Source organism: Micropterus dolomieu, linkage group LG02 (assembly GCF_021292245.1).
Source record: "Micropterus dolomieu isolate WLL.071019.BEF.003 ecotype Adirondacks linkage group LG02, ASM2129224v1, whole genome shotgun sequence".
Taxonomy (NCBI): Eukaryota; Metazoa; Chordata; class Actinopteri; order Centrarchiformes; family Centrarchidae; genus Micropterus; species Micropterus dolomieu.
This window is the reverse complement of record NC_060151.1, coordinates 16,863,150-16,877,205: the sequence shown is the minus strand read 5'-3', so window position 1 is coordinate 16,877,205 and position 14,056 is coordinate 16,863,150. Positions and strand designations below refer to the sequence as shown.

The window sequence follows — 14,056 nt, the reverse complement described above, 5'->3', positions numbered from 1 at the left end:
TTTATAAATTGTCCACATTTGTAAATCTTATTTTTCATTTGTAGATAATACACAACTGTGACCTTTTTGAATCCAATGTCACTCCATAGATGTCTGGTATCAAAGTATAGTGTTTTGTACTCCCACCATCCACCCTAAATATATTACTGCAATAGCAGTACATCATTTTTAAAAGACAGGTTTATATTAATTTGACTATCAATACCACAAGGGCTCCACTTACAAGGTCATCCCAGATGTTTTTATATGACTTTCATCTACTTCTGTTGGAAAAACAAGAGTCTGCTCCTCTGTGGAGACGATGCAAGAATCTGAATTGATTTACTTCTAATCAGTGCTCAACTAGTGATATTTAGGAAAAGGGCGAAAGACTGGGCTCGTAATCTGGAAAACCCCTTTACACAGAGTCTGGGAAAGAGTGATGGTCTGACCTGAACCACCCACATATTTTGTGTAATAAAGAAATCCTGGCTCGGGTTTTAACTCTGTTATGAACTCTCTTTCTCTCTCACCTCCTCCTCATCCGCCTCCTCTCCTTCCTGCTGTCTTGAAATAACAAAAGCAGAAGTAGAGTCAGCCCCCCTTCTCTTCTGTCTATGGTGTATCTCTGATTTTGGAACTTTAAACCCAATATAAACAGCTTGTGCTGCTGCCTCTTCTGTAGTCTATGCCTCTGTGTTACATGCAAGGTCTGTATGTTTGCTCAGGGCCTCCAGACCAGACTTTAGGCCATTTCCTGAGTGACTTTAGGCCATTTCTTAGACAGTTTAACACGACCTCACAACTGAGTAGCTGGTCTTCTCAAGACTTTATTATTTAAAGAAGAGGCTATTACTCAAACTGCATGTGGTTAGAATGGGACTACACACAGTAGAAAGTCTCGTAGAAGTTAATGAGTTTGCTAAGCCCCGCAAACATAGTTACTGCTGTTATGCCGGCAGTCCGTTCTCGTGCAGAACATATGCAGTGTGCGACGGCAAATGAACCACATGAAATTCTTGTTCATTTTTGAAACTTTATTTCAGACAATGGAAGACAGAAACAAGCTTCTCATTTCTAGCCAGCGACCGTTGTTTTAGTCAGCTGAAATGACACATTGCTAGCAGATTGATCAATTATAGCTAGCTAGCTAATTATGCTAAAGCTTAATTAGTTGGTTGACCAAAAATACAAGCAGGTCAAGCAAGACGTATAAATAGATTGTTGATTGTTATAAATGGATTGTTCATCCATTTCACAAGACAAAAGCAAAGATTAGGGAAAATGTCCTTAATTTTCTTCTTTTTCCTCCTATTTCAGTAATTATCTTTAGGTCGGTCCTGACCCTAGTTTGGGAACCATTGTTTTAAATGATAACTTTAAGTCATTTGTGATGTTCTACGGGTTATATTCACTATCTAGTATGATGTTTCAAAGAGGAATTTTATGGTGTTAATATTATAGTGTAAACTGCCTTATCTAAGCGTTGAGGCTGTGCTGTGATCAGTCGTGCATTGTGGAAGGGAGAGGTGACATTGCTATTGCTGTCACCTCAAAAGATCTGACTTTACACGCAGCGAACAGAAAATTCTTCAGGGCTTACTTTAACCCCACCATACATGCAGGCATCCTCAGTAGATGTAGTATTGTGTAACATCTGAATCCTTGGTCAATTAGCAAGGCTCTTGTCTAGACTGTGTGTGAGATCATAAAGACCATTACGTACAACAAGATTGAGAGGCAAAGCAGTGATAAGGAACATAGCTTTACTATCGCTGTCACCCTACAGATCGGTTGGTTAAATGGCAGCCTGTCAAGATCACCATCTTCTATTCAGATTTCTTTGCCCTCTCTTGGGGGGAAAAAGTGAAAGTCTGAGCAGGATGTAGACTTCGTGATAAGATAAGAAAAGGTCTCCATTTCTGCATTCGGCAGACGGACAGATTTGCTGATTGTTTATCAGTTGCACAACATGCAAAACTGTGTAAGAAATCAGTTTTCAGTAAAAATATGCATTTAGTAATAATAATCCAGTACTTTGCTGTAGAGGAAATGATGCGTGAGCTAAGAGCAACAATCATAATGAAGGTCCCTTTATGCTTTCAGCCAGGCTCGTAATTGAGCAAAGCTAAAGAACAAGGGATCCTGCTGCCAAAACCACTAAACTAATTTGTCTGAAGTTTGTGACATATGCTGGCCCACAAATAAACCAATCAGAGGCTGTCTTTAAAATCCAAAGGGAAGAGGAAGCATTTCTTTGAAATTTAGCAAACATAGTGCTTGTTCATGAATAAGTGACAGAGACTAGTGGGTTCTGTTGAGATTGTCTCGCTTCAAGGGATTGTGTACTAGGGTCTTCAAGGCTTTGAAGAATCAAGCGGCCATGTTGTGTTTGATGTAACCTCTGATTTTTCGTTGTAATCTAATTTTCATAAAGGGAGTGTGTGGATGTCTCTTATGAGATGAGAGCTTACAACAAGTGACTGTGGCAGACTTGGAAAACATTAAGTAATTTCTTTGGGGCGAACAAATAAGAAAAGAGAACGCTTTATCGCATTTGACTGGCTTTTCTGGAACACTGTGTGACAAAAGTATACATATAGCATGGGTTTCTTCAATACAAAGATGAAGTTTCAAATATTTTTCATCTATTCAATATATTTATATAGCATCTATTATAGTTAGCTCAATGCACTTTTCATAAAGAGCAGGTCCAGACCATATATTATATATTTAAGAATTAGGTATTGCTGTTTTTGCACTCATGATGTCTTATATCAGATATTTTAACTACTATTGCATCCGAGGTCAACAGTGTGGTTTTCACATCAGATGTGTTTACAAGGCTGAAAGACTTTGCACCTGTAGTCCTTCCCGCAGAGACACATAGGAAATTGTTGTCTCTATTTCTGCAGATGATGGTGAAACTTTTCAGCTTCTTTTGTTTTTGGCTGTCGCCCTACTGTACAGAACAGCCATGAAATTTGGAACTGCTGGATCAGTTGTGCCCAGAGGATGAAGTTTAATGACTTTGTTGATTCTATTATTTTTCCTCTAGCTCAGCAGCTAGCAGGTCAAAGTTTTCACTTACCCCACTTATCCTGAAAAATATCTCAATCGTCTACTAAATGGACTGGCACAAAATTTTGTACAGTCACAATTAAATTTGGTCCAATACTTAGTTTTATGACCAACTTCCTGCAAAAATAATGATATTCCCATTAGCTGTGTTTAGTGCTAATTAACATGCTAAATTACAATAATACACATGGTAAACAGTATACCTGCTTAACATCAGCGTGTTAGCCTTGTTTCTGTGAGCATGTTAACATGCTGATGTTAGCATTTAGCTCAGGGCACCCCACAGAGCTGCTAGCATGGTTGTTGACTCTTTTATTGATCTTAGTCCGTAGCACTCTTAATCAACAGTGGAGCAAAAGACCTCAACTGACCTCTCTGCAGTACCAAGAAGTTTGTCTGAGAAAAGGAAAAGATTGTGATAGTCGATGTTAAATGGAGCACCCAAGCTTTTCATTTGGGAGTAAACCGAAACTAGCTGTTGCTTGGTTTGGCTGGGCTTGAAATTCCATTGTGGACATTTGTTTTACTGAAGAAATAAAGACATAAAAATCAGTATGATAATATCCAACATTGCGATGCAAATGGGAAACTAGCCCAATCATCATTCTCAGTTAAAATGAAGGAAAAACTTCTTGGAAGACAGGGGCCATAATGGATGAGAACATCTAACTTGTACTTCAGTGCAGTTTGATGCACTGTATTAGTGGACATTCCTGAGTCACTAGTTATAAAGATAGTAAAAGGGTACCCTCATATATGCAAATCTAATGTTTGCAACACTAAGGAATAGTGTTTTTGGTAAATTGGACCGTAACCTAAGCACTATGGATTAGTGGCTGCTACTCATGCCTCATAAAGGTTGTAGCTGATGCTTTTAAGGTGAGTGGACTATATTTAAAACGAGTGCTGCTGTTGCTGCACCCTCAGCACTGCTGATGTGATGTGATATGCAGGCCAAAACCCCCTTCATCATTGTACTAAATATCCAGAAGCCTTTTATGACGTGAAAATGGGCGTTTTGGCAGTTTGATTTCTTCAGTAGGAAGGCAGACGTTAGAGTTGAGGTTCTCCGGGTGCACTGCAAAAACTGAGCTCTCAAAAACAAGGGGAAAAAAGCATTAAAATTGGGGAAATATTACTTAAAATAAGCAAAATTATCTGCCTACAGAACAAGAATATTTCACTTGCTACTTAAGGCCAAAAAAACTTGAAACAAGTGAAATTCTCTAACATAAAAGCCGCCTGATAAGAAGAAATATCTTGTCAGACAAAAAACAAGTATATTTTGCCTTCAATTAAGATTATTAATCTTACTAAGATTTTAGTTTTTGCAGTGTGTGTGTGTGTGTGTGTGAGTGTGTGTGTGTGTGTGTGTGAACAGAATGAGAGAATTGAAGTGTAAGAGCACAGAAATAAATAAAAAGAAGGGATGAGACTGAAGAAGGTGGGAGGTGTAAAGAGAGCTGGTTGGACCAGACTGGGCGGTTGCAGTAGGAGGAATGTGGGCTATTTCCATACCACTACTGTCATCTTTCAAGAGGCAGGAACTGTCAAGAGGCTGTTTGTGTGTGTGTGTGTGTGTTTTTCTGTGTTTGCATGTCCCTGTGTGTCTGCCTGCTTGAGAGCTGTGAGGAGGAGTAACGCCAAAGGGGAACAACAATTACTACACACCTACCAGCCACAATTGCAGCTTATACATGAGCGGGAAACAAGCTGCTAAAAGCAGTGTAACTGTGACACTCCCGCAACAGTCAGCTCAATACTGATACTTACAGTACTGACCATCATAAGGACACACACCACAGGACACCTCAGCTGATGGCATGTCAGTCATCATGGGAATCGGGGAGAGGAAAAGCCGGTGCGGTATGTATTTTATTCAGGAAATAAAAGACTATGGCTTTGTCTTGGGAAAGAGTTTTGTTGAATCAGATGTAGGTGTTTTAGGCTCACCTACAGCTCAGTGTTACATGGACAGAGTTTACACACTGAAGTGAATTTGAACACGAGCCCTCTTGGGGTTTTTTGGTAGTCAGCGACTCTGACACATTCACCTGGCTTTCTTCAATCAATCTAGGGTTGGCTGTGTGGTGAACTTGTGTAAGTGCTCCCTAATTAGGCCTGCGGTGTGGTGGGAACGGCCTCTGCCCTCCTCATGTTTACGGGTTGCTATTGTTACGGGGAGACCAGCCCAGTGGCCTTAATCACACTAAACATCCCATCTATTGTTTCTCAGCAAGCTTGGTGAAAATCAGGAAGTGTTTGACTGGCTCTGTTTGCTGATTCTGTCATCATTTTGGCTGGGATTGTCACTTTTTAGATTTTGAAAACTTAGTTTTACTGTAGGTAGCTCATTAACCACAGATCCTCCTTGGTTAACATTAAAGGCAACTGTTTTTTTACAGCAAGTGTTTAGATTTTTTCATTTAGATTGATCAGAAATTATATGTTGTATTGTTTTATTCTGGGTTTGATTTCATGAATGTAGCTCTTTTTGCACAATTGCAACATAAAGTGAAATTGGTTTTAGAATTGGGCTGCAATATTGGATGTAGCTTGATCTTAAGTTTGAGGAAGTGACTACTGAATGAATGTTCATTAAATCAAATATTAATTCAGTGTGAGCACCCACATCCAGACGTGTCAATTAAAAGCTCACAGTTTCGGTGTAGAAGTCATACCTTTTGGCTGTAGAGATTTTGAAACATGCAAGATTAATAAAATTGCACTTAATCAAAACATAAGGATGACTAAAGATTCACTCTTATGGATTAGCCTACATACACTCTCTCATGCTAGTTTGATGACTCTCCAAGATGACCAGAAAGATTCAGAAAAATCACCCAGTATAACATGGGTAGGCTATTGGTATGCAAAACCATTCTCTCCACTGTCCTTGTGTCAAGGATATTGGAAAGGCGTGACTGTCAAAGGCGTTTAGTCATTTGACTTTGTGATCTGCTGGTAAAGGCACATCTGTCACGTGAGTCAGATCCCAATCTCTCCAGTATCTCGAGACGCATCAGACGGTGAACAGGTCTCAGGACTAAGGTTATCCTGCCTGGACAGTGGACTGGAATGAGGAACAGGGCAGTAATGTATAATTCAAGACCCTAAGTAGTTTTCATCAGTTGCTTGCGGTCCAAAGATTCATCCATAGATCAGGCAGCAGCTCTATCACGTGGGTCAGCACTGCTACAGACACCATGTTAAAAACAAATATTAATAGTTTACAGTAACTGAGACAGCGATCACTGACTCCAACAAAGAATGCCATTGAGCTCATTTAAGCTTGCATCATGAGTAGACCTGAAACATAGCCTCTGTTGTCGGCAGTGTGAATAATTTGCATGTGATCTCTGTTTTCCTTTTTATGACCCCTATGACTGTCTAGAGCAGGGCAAGTCATAAGTTACAGTTATTATGTAGTCATGGGATTGATACCTAATTATATATCATCTGTGACCTGAACTGATGGCGACCTGAATACTGTGAGACTAAAGGGTGATTTGATTAAGTTTTCATCCTTTTCAAAAGCTTTTTACGAGATTTCAGTCCTGGTTGAATAGACGAGTAGTAACTTATGTATTGGTTTACAGTGCAGCCAGACAAACTGAGCTTCTGTGCATTTTTGTTTTAAAAAGAAGAAAGTCAATAATCAGCAGTAACAGTAAATGTTTGTTGTTTTACCGCTGACTTGTTGAGGGTTTCCTGGTTCGTACAAAGCACAGTAAAGCCTGTCACCTGCAGCTCTATATCTAACAGCACATTGTCGCTGTCCCTTCCTGTTCCATTACTCTCTACAATATTTAAAATTGATCCCCTGATAATAATTTCCAAAGATGACCTCATCTTGTTCTATAGACACATTTGCACTAGGTTCGGTTATTGTTTCAATTTTATCGATTCAGATTCTACTCATTGAATCCTGTTCTTATGGAATCTCTGTTCTGATTCCAAACTCTTCACCACAAATCTTCTCACTGCTCTGTGACATCTCTCATCCACTTTCTCCTTGCTCATCGTCCCCTTCATGGCTAAAGTGAAAGGTGTTCCTGTACTAGAGGGGTGTCTCTTGGGACTCGTATCTAAGAAAAACATATATTGGAATAATTTGTAGACCTCATTTGTTTATCTGGGTTAATGTCAACTCATCTGTGTTTTGTACCTGAGCTTGAGACTTTGCTACCCTTAGCGTTAGCCGGATCTGGGGTGTCTTTGTAGCTGGAAGACCGCAAACTATTAAACACGGTGCCTCCCATAAGATTTAAACGTGTTGAAGAAAATGTTTTGTCATATTGGAGTTGCTTCCTCCTTTGCACTAAATATACTTACTGCAGGTCTTGCATTTTGCTGTGTCGTTATCTTTTTATAGTCAACCTAAGCCAAACTATTGACCATTTGCCTTGGTCCAGGAATGTTAACAGAAGTACTCTCTTCTCACATGCTTTGTTGACGTACTGTGTAACAAATGAAGTCACGTTAGATTTGTGTGTCAGGTCCTGGCAAATAAGTGCAACTTTTATGGACTGTAGTTCAATCGGGAGCGCTACTGAAATATGCTAAAAGTTAGGAACCGATAAACAGAATCAAACGCACACGTCTTAATTGGAAATATGGTAATAATTCCAACATTGAACCAAGCCGAATCAGCACTATGCTCAGCAACAAAATATATCGCATTTGCTGTGGCTGTTTCACAATAAAAGACACTGTGTAGCATGCCAGTTGAACAGTTTTAATGTAAAGCCGCATTAGCAGTAACAGATATAGCTGTGATACAGACATAGACAGTGATCAGTGAACAGTAACAGAGTATATGCAAGCATCATTTCCTGTGAATCCCTTGTTTATATCGAGGCAATTTGTACTTGTAGCATACAAGTGGCAAATGCTACCATTGATCATAGTTGAACCCTGCTAGTGACGCCATTGACCCCCCGGAGGTGGTGTTGACCAGGCTGGTCACGGTTGACCAGGACAAGAGAGCTAGAAGTGATTATGAGATTGGAAAGGAGACGGTACTAACTCAGTGACCTTTTCTTTAAAACAAGTCTGGACCACGTGTGTGTCTGAGAAGACTTGAGCACAGTGGCAGTTACTCATTCCTGCATGCTTTCAGACTGGCGGGGATAAAAAGGCTAAGCATGCAAGTTTGAACTATTATGATGATGTATTGATTGTTACTGGCCCCCTAAGTCATAATGTGAAAAGGCTGAGTGGCATTGGTAATCTATGTGGCCGTGCTGGGGGTTAGCCATGGAGCGTTTGTATATAACCTAATATGGATTTTGTTTTTCAGTAGGGCTCCTCTCTTCGGGAACACATACACACATAAACACACACTTTCCTAGACTTTCATGCATAATGCATCAGATGTCCAGTCTTGGCTGTACAGTAGTAGTGTCCTCACAATGATATCAGATTACTCTGCGTTTTCTACATGCAACAAAACACAAACACAGTGAGGAAATTGTTACCCAAAAGATTCTCTTCGGACAATCCGTCCTATTCTCTGGTCTAGGCGAGCTCTTTCAGACTGTGTAGGAGGGATGGAGGACTTTTTTGTGCATTACAGACGTAGGTTGCCTGCAGGGTCTCTTTGCTCCACAATTACTGCTTTATGAGGCTACTTAACTGAAGCCAGGGAAACAGAGCAACGAAGGCAGAGAGTGTGAAGATGTCTAGTGGGTTGGTATCTGTTCCTACATCACTCTTTCCATTCTTTGCTGGTTGGCTTTGTGCACCTCCTTTTGTGTCTTTGTTTCTTTCACACACAGTAGTTGCCTCTTTACAACTTTTTATTCTCTTGTTATCCTCTTCAACACCCCAGGCCCTTCAACAGAGGTCCTTTATTATGAATTCATGTTGCGTTGAAGTGAAAACCTATAGAAATACATAATAACATATTTGCATATACAGCATGTGTGAAAATAATGTATGCACATGGGTTTTTTGTGACCAACTTTTTATTTTTTCAATCGCCTGACACAATCTTCCTCAGCAGATGGACTTGCCCAGTTGTCATGAAAATATGTAAGAATAAGAAGTACTTAAAGTACTGCAATTAAAGTTTTTTTGTTTTGTCAGTTGCTGATATTGAGAACTTTCAGTATAGCTTTTAAATTAATATTTTGTCATTTTGAGAAATCTGCTAATTCGCTTTCTTGCTGAGAGTTAGATGAATAAATCAAAACCACTCTCTTATGTCTCTATGGTAAATATAAAACTACTGTCGGCATGCGACGGCCTAACTCTTTGGTGGCCAATAGCTTTCCCAAAATGTCAAACTATTTGTTTAAAGGTTCAGTGTGTAAGTTTTAGTGACAGCTAGTGGTGAGGGTTGCAAATGCAACCAGTGATTCACGGTGCATTCATGTGCTCCTCAGATGGTCCCATTTCCTGAGTTGTAAAGTCATTCCTCCGACTTCAGTGTGTTCATGTGCTGTTAAGTAAGAATGTGGAATCAACATGGACACCACTACAAAGATGTGTTGGATTACTACTATCAAAACATATAAACAACACGCAGACGGCTAGTTCACTCTTCATGCACAGCAAACTAACCGTTATAACCATATTACAAAATATATTTATGCAATAAGTGCTTTTGCACAAATCAAAGTTCTTTATACTTCTTTATGTCCCATGTACACTATTTCTCTTTTTGCAATAAAGATTTAAGGAGGAAAAAAAGACTATTAGACTAAATGTTATTCTGACACTACATGAATGCACCATCAGTCACCACTCAGCCCCTCCCTTTCCAAGCACGCAGGAGATGCTACGATGGTGACACGCTCTGTCAACTCTTGCGCTAAATAATACGTGTGGGCCTCCGTTTGTCCAAATTTCTCTTCTTTTCTTACTTCTAATAAACCAGTCGACTGCTACTACTACTCCTAACATTACTTTTTCTTCTTGTTCTTCTTCATACGTATTCAACGTAGTGACAATACACGCTCTGCCAAGAGCCATCCATTCAGGCCACTGTAGAAACATGTCGGCGCAACATGTTGACGTCCATGTAAGAGGACCATGGTGTATGTAGATAGAAATGGCTCATTCTAAGATAATAAAAACATAACGGTTCATTACGTAAGGTCTTTATACACCACTGAAAACGCAGTTATGTATATTATATTCCATTTCTTTCAATAAATCCTCCTAAAGTGCCTGGACTATCCATCCATCCATCCATCCATCGTCAACCGCTTATCCTGCGTACAGGGTCGCGGGGGGGCTAGAGCCAATCCCAGCTGACATTGGGCGAAAGGTGGGGTACACCCTGGACAGGTCGCCAGTCCATCGCAGGGCTACACATAGACAGACAACCACTCACACTCACATTCACGCCTAAGGACAATTTAGAGACACCAGTTAACCTAGCCTGCATGTCTTTGGATGGTGGGAGGAAGCCGGAGTACCTGGAGAGAATACACGCGGACACGGGGAGAACATGCAAACTCCGTGCCCGGGCTAGTGATGGGTAAATTAAGCTTTTGTGAAGCACTGAACCACTTGAGCCAATTGTTTAGAAAATGGGTTCATTACTCGAAGCTTCAGTTACAGTGGCCTCTCCTGGTGAAGTGCAAAGCTGCAGTCAAATTAGGCAGGCTTGTTGGTGGACAGGAGGCCTTTAATTTCATACACGCACGCACCAGTGAAACTACTTTACTTTTGTAGAAAAGATCTTTAGTACTGAAGCATCTTTGCTTTAATCACCCTCAAATTTAAAGTATATTTACTTTGAAAATTCTTTGATGCGCACACATTAAGACTGAACATCATGTTGTATTAATATACAAATAAAGATTGATGAATGTGTGTATTGTGTTATTGAGGAGAGCTTGCTGGGGAAATATGGCATATGTTGGATATTGCTGCTTCGGACGTCATATGTCACAGGATTTTTTTCGCACCAAAGCAAGCTTTGAAGCAGTGGTTCAATGGGATTGTAGTTCATGGTTTGAAGCACGTATCGAAGCTTCAGTGTCACACTGCCATCACTAGAAAGGACATCTAAACATCTAGGCAAAATGGGCAACTTTGTATCAGTTATTAATTTTTTTTATATACAAATGCAAAGTAAAGGTGTGTTGAGACCAAGCGCAAAGCTTCCGGTCTGAGACGCGAAGCCAATGTGTAAGTCCCTTAAACCTGCATTCTATCGAACAGCCAGCAGGGAGCGACTCTTCTTGTTGCAAAAAGAAGTTCGGCTCCATTAGAAATAATGGAAAAATGACTCTACCTCTCACCTGAAGAATTACCTCAGTAAACACTTTCCTGATGAGTCTATGGTCTCAGTCGCTAGTTTCAAGTCTTCTTCAATACAACATGATGTTTGTTTAGTAAATTATGGTCCTATTTAGAGGAAAATAGATCATAAAGCAGAGTATGCTTCAGGGCGGGCTTATTTATGGTTGACAAGTTGTTATCATGGTGACCTGTCAGTCAGGCTAGAGTGACTCGTACCCACGGCACTGTGTAAATTTAACCAGCGGCGTTGAAAAAGCTTATTAGGAGTTGGCTGTTCACTTTCTCTGGTGAGTACATTTAGTTTTAAGCTCTATCAACTAAACTCAAGGCTTCAAAACGGCAGTCCACAAACCAACGGGTGACGCCACGATGATTACGTCCACTTCTTACAGTCGATTGTTCAGACAGAAGATGAAACAAATTTTCGTGTCGGGTCTCACCTGGTTCTTTCTGTTCTTTTCCTCCAGTCTGTGGAGTAGATTCATAAAGTCCCCGGCAAATACATGTCTAATAGTATCTAAATTGCCTTTAAAAATCACAAAGTAAGGAAAAAAGATTTTTAAAAAGCAAAAAAAAAAAGAATAAAAGGGAAAAGAAAAATGTATGGGGAAAACAATACCCTTCAATCATCTATCTACACAGTCCCATTAACTCTCTCTCGCCCCTAAAATTAATTTATTTTACTTGACATATATATAATAATATAATAATATAACATTTTACAATAAATATAGGATTTAATTAAATCAGCAGCAGCTGTCTTAAAACCAGTAAGAGCATTTGCACAATTTTCTTCATTGCAGTCACGGCAGTAAAATAATCTTTTGATATCTTGACAAGTTAAGGGTGAGTCATCATTCAATTGCACAATGCTTGGTAGACATGGTATTTATACCTCATTAGCGTCTAACCCACTTTGCACCTTTCTATAATCATCTAAAAACATTTCCTCTTTTTACCTTTTTATATATCTTTTTAAATTTAGTAAAAGACTCTCCTCTCTTGTCTGCCCATTTTGTTTCGTCTAGAAGTTGGTAGAGACTGTGCGAGCATCACTGTGTGAGAGAGATAGATGATCACACAGTTAAAAAAGCCATCTGCACCCATCTGGATGCCTGCTCTCTTGACTGTCTGCTCGCCTGTGATAACATGAGCTTCAAGCCCTATAACTTAATGGTGCATGCTGCTTCTGTCACTTTGTCTTCACAGCAAGACAGAGGAGATGGAAGGATTTGAAGAGTGTGTGAGAGAGAGATACAATAGATAGTAGGAGAGGAAGTAACTTTACTTTTTCTTTTTCCATTATTTACAGTCAAGGGGGAAACAACAGTTGGGGGGGAAACGTCTGTATTGCAAAACTGCTTAGTGGTATGATTCAGTTGTGGGATTTGGATCTGCTCTCACCCCCACTTCAAGCACTGGGGTGGAGGCGGACAAAGAGTGTGTGTGTGTGTGTGAGAGAGAGAGAGAGAAACAGCGTAGGAGAAGCACAATCTATTATAGCTCCATATGAAATTGACCTACTTCCTGTCAGCCCACTCTCAAATGGATTGGTATTTTCTGATGTGTGTGTGTGAGGAGAGAGGGGGAGGTCCACTGAGGTGTCTGGGGTGGAAGAAGTTGACGTGGCATGGTTAAATGAACGATAAGTAGGGGACTCTAGGAGACCAAAAGTGTAGAATAAAATAAATGTTTTTAAACGTGTGTGAAGTGCAAATTCTACATTATGCATGGCATGTATAGTGTGTACTCACCTGTGTATACAGTGTTTGTGTGCTCGCGCAGTAAAACATGCATGTTGCGTGGTGTGCCGCTCTCTCTCTCTGCAGTGTTAATTACCACAAATGAAGGCTCGACAAGAGTTGACTGTCAGAGAGCCAATATTTGAAGGGGCAGGCCATCGCCAGATGCTCAGTGGTCTGTGTGGGTGTGTGTGTGTATGTGTGTGAATGTGTCAAACCCACAGGATGTTATTTATGGAAGTGATCTGCTTTTCAACAGGGACGTTTGTGTGGTTTTAATTTGGTTTGAAAGAAGATTCTCAACACAAACTTCTTCCTCATTTGTGGCACCTGCTATGTTTTATAAGTGCATAACATTGTATATAATGCAAAGAGGTACTGTACAAAGGTGGGAAATTACACTTTTTAAATGAAGGAATGAATTAATTACATGAGATATAAACAAACAGAAGAACAATTCCTCCCTGTCCTTTGGTTACAAGAAAATGGCAGTGCCTTCAGTATATGCATTTTCTACCTGCACGCACATTTATCATCCAGACATTTTGTATACCTAAAGCAGCTATAATTGAAATTTTATAATAACAGTGTATCAAATGACAATGTGACAATGTGAAACGGGTCGATGTAGTGATGAATCTACAGAAAATTATCTCTTGAACCTCCGGTCCCCCTTGGCTTAGCGGAGCTTAGTATTGAGTTTCTGCTCATTGTTTAGCTGTCCAGCTAAAAACGGAGCTAAAAGAGAGTGAATGTTGGACACAAACAAATGCTAGTGTTGCTCTCTGTCTGCTGGATATGTAAAGAAGCAGCTGTTTGCTTAAAAGTTAATCTTTTAAACTTTCAAGGTGATGTCAGTACTGTGTTCACACCTTATTTCCGCTGACCCCAAGTGGCCTAAAATAATCCGTTATTGCATTTTCATCAGCAACTTTGAACCAAAACTTTTGCCTTTGCCGCATATTTTCTGGTAGCCCTTGTTCCGAATAAATAAT

The 14,056-nt window shown here is 39.9% G+C and overlaps 1 protein-coding gene across 1 annotated transcript in view; it reads left to right on the top strand.

The window, feature by feature from the left end:
- The window catches only part of cyth3b (cytohesin 3b), a 42,924-nt gene that overhangs the window by 11,017 nt on the left and 17,851 nt on the right, over positions 1-14,056 (top strand). The window lies entirely within an intron of this gene.